The following is a 6,316-nucleotide window of genomic DNA, read 5'->3' on the forward strand; positions in this document are numbered from 1 at the left end:
TTATGTCTTTAGGCCCTTCTTTTCATCTTTAGTAGCTGTATAAAAACACAATTAAAGGAAGACAATAATTTGATCAAAACAAGAACTTCCTATTTGAATCAATCAGTAATTTTCAGAAGTGAAATATTGACCCTACTTTTTTTTTTTTCTTTTTTTTTTCTTATTGCATTTAACTGAATATCTTTGTTCTCGGATGATGGAAGAAAGACCACTCTGTAAAGCACATTAACAAGTTTCCAGGCTTGTTTCTGGAGGAATATGGGTCACACTGAGAGGCTACTGAGGGCACAGCTGTACTCAGAGATGAACAGCCACTATTCAGTCGGTGACAGGATGTCCCTCGGCCCTTCGCGCCGCACACAAAGGCAGGACCAGAGCAAAGAACGAAGAGGTCAGAAAGCACGCTACAGGCCCGATTAGCATGCTCTGAGGTTTTCCTGTGTGCCAGCTAATTGGTCTGTCTTTTTCTTAAACACGGATGGCGACAGGAGAACCTGGCAGAGAATGAAAGCCGCCGACTGAGAGGGTCAAACAGGGATCCGAGTGTTGTGTCGAAAGGACGCAACCGCCTCGGTCTCGCCAAAGCTTCATCATTTTTGACAGCAGGGCTGCGTCGAGAGCTGGAGAGATGGGTTGAAGACACGGGAATGAAAAGCTGAAATGGACTCAAGCCAGTTTTGTCAAAGCGTGTCGCTGTAGCTGCTGACAGTTGAGAGGAGATGAAATGGTTAGCAGAATTAAACGAGTCAACCCCGGACTACCTGCGGCTTCACCAATTTGCGGCGTTGAATCGCCATGAAACACACTGTTCATCTCTGTTGATACTCATTTTTCTCAGCTGCGCCTTCTTTCATATTTCTTTCCACATTCCTCTCCAAAGCTTCCCCATGATACGCTGTAAGTTATCCACACAGCCCATCGGCACTGCAACAGTTGGTGACTAAATCCCCGTGTTGCTTTTAACTTACTATGATTTAAGGAGAGTGCGCTGACTCGCTGCTGAGACAGCCATATTGGCGTAAAAGAAGCCGCTCAGCAGCTTTTCTTCTCCTTTCCTCTTGTTCCCGTTTCATCGATTTTATCTTAATGCCGTAACGCGCAGCATTTTGTTCAAGCGGTTCATCTGCTGCCGCTCCCGTGACTGTCACTTCTCAGAGAGGCAATTACCCGACATAAATCAGCTTCTTCATTACCCAGCGTGTGCTCTCGCCAGGGTTTTCTATGAGGAATGATTTGACACTTCCTCAATTTCCTGTTGTGCAGACGAACTCATTCAATACGTTGTTGTTGTTGTTGTTGTTTTTTTTTTTTGGGGGGGGGGAGGGGGGTTCATTCTGGATCTGCTTAGCAAAAAAAAAAAAGACAAGGGCTTTTTTCAGACTGCTGGCCCAGATCTGTCTCAGGACACGTCTACTTTGTATTCAGACTGAGTTCAAAATGTGTCACTCCAGCGGATGCAGACTGCCAGCATAAGGCCTGTAGTTAGAGTTACAGTCAAGACGACATCTGTTTCAGTTTGGTAAATTATCTTGTCATCACTTTGTAGATGCAACACCTATCATGGAAAAACAAAATTGCATCAGTGAAAGGCAGAGGCTGAAAGTCCCACTTTTCTCCACATATTCAATTTGTGTTTAATTTTATTATGCAAGGGTTTGGGTTTACTCCAGTGATCCAGCTGCCGAAAAGCTATTCCATCTGTCACGCCACCCAAACTACTGCCAAACCACAGATGACAGGAACTGTTTGGTAATTTGCCATTCATGTTTGCTGAAAAATGAAACGGTGTAAAAACCCATGTAGGGAATAAAGTTTTGGTGAACCAGTGGTAATTGCAACATTAATTCTGGACACCAATGGACATTTCCTATTTTAGAAAATCTAAAACTGGACAATTCATCAGCATATTCTGTTACCTGAGAAACCTGACACCGCCACACAATCGACACCTGTGTTGGCTCATCTGACTGGTGGGCCCGCCAGAGCCATCTGTCACAGTCACTGAATTGACTGCGCGCCGTTGTTGTCCCTAATCCTTGTCTTTTTTTTCCCCTCCTGCTAAGATTCGATCTCAAGCGGCAACAAACAACACGGCATGTCGAGACGAATCTCCACTGACGCCTCGAACCAAGGGGAGCTTAGGGAATATCCACTTAGCCGGTTGTTTTTAAAGGAGAAAATGAAAGTGTCGTCCCAACTGCCGTAGATCACAGAAATGAAAGGGAGCCTGTTCAACACAGGATGTAAAATAAACTACAAGGTGATGGATAGCTTGAGTGCCACCACCTCTGTTGGCCAAACCTTTGTGAAATTATCCTGAAAATACCTCCATTATACTCTAATATAAATGATCCTCTAATATAAATAATCTCTTGTCAAAAAGAACAAAACAAATGGCTTTTCCATACTGAATGCATGTTTTGAGTTTCTTGGCACTTTTAAATATTCTTAATACTGCTCTTACCATACATTTTTTAAATGAAAAAAAAACCCACAAGTCCTCAATTATTTTCTTTTTATTTTGCCACAGTTAAGTTTCTTGCACAACAAAGTCTGATATCTTTTCCAAAGCAGCCAACCCACTTCAGCGGCCCCCGATGCGACCTTCAGCTCCAACGAACCCGAGGCAGGTGGTTTCTCGTGAACTCAGTTTATCACAGCGGGGCGAACAGATGATCGAGAAGTGTTATTTTCATCCGAAGCACCGCCGGCCTGAGTCCGGCAGAGTTTGGTCGATGCAAATGTTTGCAATAAATCTTTTCAATTTCTATCCTAAGTGATAAAAAGTTAGAAAAAACAAAAGGAATAAAAAATAGCAGAGAAACTCTCATGAAGGAGGCAGAGTATGTGAAATGTTACCAAGTTCTGGCTGCAGTCTTCTCTGTCGCCTTATTAGGTTTGGAAAACTCTGGTCACCAGACCATTAAGTTGTTTGGTGTGATGTGATAAGAAAGGGAGAGGAAGGGGGCAAAACAAGAGGGGGAGAAGTCTAAAATGAGTTTTTTAACCAGAAATTGAACTATAAATAAAATAAAATATTTAAAAGACAAGAAAAATTATGTTTACATGACATGGGTTTATGATTTATATTGTCAGCTAGGTATTCAGCTGCAAAGAGAACTGTTAAATAAATAATAATAATAATAACAACAACAGTAAGTACAGCCTTTCAAAACCGTGTAGCCGTTTCACATAACTAGCATTATCATATTTTAAAATGCAACAATCATTCAGATAACTTGCAGGTCTCTGCACAGTGAGCCAGGTTTATTTTCTCCGACCACGATACTGCCACCGCAGGTTTCAACCTCCTTTCTGTTTCCTTCACTCTCCCTTTATCTCTCATTTATTCAGCCTCCGGTGAGGCCGTCGCTAATCCTGTCTGTCGTCGCATCACTTGTCTCTGCTGTCCCTCCATACGTCCTTTCCGGTCCTCTTTCATTCCAAGCTGCAGTCACGTCTCCACTCCTTGCGTATAAACAATACAGCTTGCATCCCGCTGACAAATAAAAGTAATCTTTGAGTTCATTTATTCCCCTCATTTCTGCCTTGGATTACTTTCTGTTTATGCCTGTTCCAGGGATTTCCCCTGCCCTCCTCTATTCTTTTCTGCTTTGTTCATCTTTGACCTTTCCCTCAGCCTGCCGTTCTGCTTCCCTCCCCAGATGTTTCTCATTTCCCCCACTTGCCTCTGCCTGCTTCCTTCTCCAGCTGCACCGAGTCACCAGTGATTAGCTCTTCTGTTTGCTGTGTCTCTTCCATCTCAATGTTTGAGCTCTTCAGGGTTTAACATCTTAGCAGGTTACATCCTTTATTCTTCATATCTCTCTCCTATAAGGTTTCCTTCATGTCCCATTCTCCCCATTGTATCTTCAGTTTTTTTTTTTTTAATACTTTTTTTTTTATTTACAATTTGGTCCTGTGTGCATTTCATGACCATTTCAGTTTATTATACCCAACCCATTTCACGGACTAAGTTGTTTAAAGGTTTCCTCTGACCTCTGGTGTGAATCTCATGCTGTTAATCTGATTGGAAATATATCCACTTGTAATGTTCATTTGTAATATTTTCCCAGCTGTAAATCAGGGATCACCACGGCGACTGACTACCGGGTTGATTTGAGTCGACATCAGACCGCTTGTTTATGTGGGCAAGCCGCCATGTGGTCTTATGTAATCTGTAATTGTTTTTTATGAGTTTTCGTAATGTCATGACAAATTTAAACAGGTTGCTACTGCATGATGATGATGATGATGATGATGATAATGATGGTGGTGGGAGGGGGAAATAAATCTCCCCATTTGTTTCTAAGAAGAAAACAAATGAAAGAAGAAAAAATGCACAGGAATCAAACCTGGGGAATGTCTTTAATCTCATCAACAAGAAGAAATCTTAAGGCGCTCCAAAATAAACGAAAACATCGTTAAGCCCACGTGTGCGTGAGAGAGGCACTGATTAGTTTGAGTTGGTAAGGATGTGAACTTGTTGCGTCATGCCGTTCCGACTTATCCTCTCACACTTCTTTCTTTAACTCTTTGCCTTCCTGTTCTTTTCTTTCCTTTATGCAGTTTACGCTGAACGTGCAGCGGCTCCATGGCATGTTTTGACAGGCTCCAGATCAGACATTTGATATTTTCCTCTTACTGTATACTGTTATAACGTTCAGTTTTGTGCTCAAAATCACCAAAAACACCTTTCAAAAAAGTAAATAAAGTTCTAATTTGCTGTTTAATGAGAATTTTCATTTAATGTTTATTTTTCATAAATTGTGAGTCAATCCATAGCATCAGTAATATGTTGATTCTGTCAGACTCTTGGGTTGCTTTGAGTTTTTCTGGGCTTGTAGTTTTGTTCATTTGTTGTTCCATAGTTTCTTATTGTGATTAGATATGCCTTGTTCTGTTTTACTTCGGTAAGTTTGCTCTTAGTTTAGTTAGATTATGCCCATTATTTACTCCAGGTGTTATTATTGTTTTCCTAGTTCCGCTGTTTAAACCTCTTAGCCAATCAGACGCAGTCTATTGTTCCAGCATTCACTCTTTTTCAGTCACTCCTTGCTGGTTCCTCTCGTTATTCTCCACTTTTCTTGTCCCCATTTGTTTCTGCTTTTGCTCCTGTGTTCCTGTTTGCATTTGTCCACTTCACTCACACACACACACACACACACACACACACAAGTCATTACAGACTCCCAAAAGAATGAGGGAGAAGCAGATGGGAGTTAATAGTTGTCCTGAAAGGTAATAAAAGTTTGGTTGGCACCAGATATGTCTTCCTCATTCAAAGCAGCATATTAGAGCTGCTTAAAGCTTCATAGTCAGTAGTGCTTTGTATGGATTAGCTTTAAATCTCCATTTTCAGATTATGGATGTACCAGCAGAAATGGGATCGATGACTGGAGTACATTCAAGCCTCTGAGTGTTTGTGGATTGGCCTTGGTCGCACAATATGATCAGAGGAAGAGATTTACATTTAAGTAGCCATTAGCATGTTTTCTACCACTTTGTGTAACTCGTCCAAGTGCCTTGGTGGTGAACTTTATGGAGAAAAAGATGATCGTCTCCATTACATAACCTGAAAAGCCTCTCAACCTCTTTACTTACACAAACCTGTCCACTTTGGAAAATGTTCTATCATTCATCACAGCTACTCAACAGGCTTTGTTGGTTAGCCTCGGTTTTACAGCTCGATCAGTGGATTTCAGGCTATGCGCTTGATTTCTTTAAATTGAAGGATTTCTTTTAAGGGTAACCGGCCTTGACTCCCTGAAATAATGAAAGACAGGTCGAAGTAGTGCGGCTTCGCTTAAAAACACTTTCAAAGGAGCAGCTTAGGAGTCTCTGACTCAACTTCTGCTACTCATCACAGGGCACCATGTGTGATTTTATGTCAGCTGCATTCCCAGCTAGCAGTCAGATTTTATTATCATTTTATTTGTACTCTGTGGGTCTGAGCTACAAAAATCCCAAATAAGCATCGCAAAAATAAAATTTCACTCATCCTGCACAGGACATTTCTTGCTTTTTGGATCTGTGGTGGATTTTTGGTCTCTGGTGACTGTTAATGTTCAGTTTTACTCATTTTTTGTTACCAGGCACAGTATTTATGTTTGTCGTTTTGGTTTAAATGAATACATATCGTCAGCATTTCAGTGGAGGTAATTTATCCCATGCAGATATCCTTGTTCTGTCAATTCTATAGAACATGCAGTGGATAAATATAATCTGGGCCACCTTTTCCGGGCTATGTGGACGGGCTCTTCCAAGGCTTCAACACACAGCAGTGATTTCCCGTCGTAAATTGATGGTGTGCTGG

Source organism: Poecilia mexicana, unplaced genomic scaffold, assembly GCF_051168715.1.
Source record: "Poecilia mexicana isolate PSO_F unplaced genomic scaffold, ASM5116871v1 scaffold_13, whole genome shotgun sequence".
NCBI classification, from domain to species: Eukaryota; Metazoa; Chordata; class Actinopteri; order Cyprinodontiformes; family Poeciliidae; genus Poecilia; species Poecilia mexicana.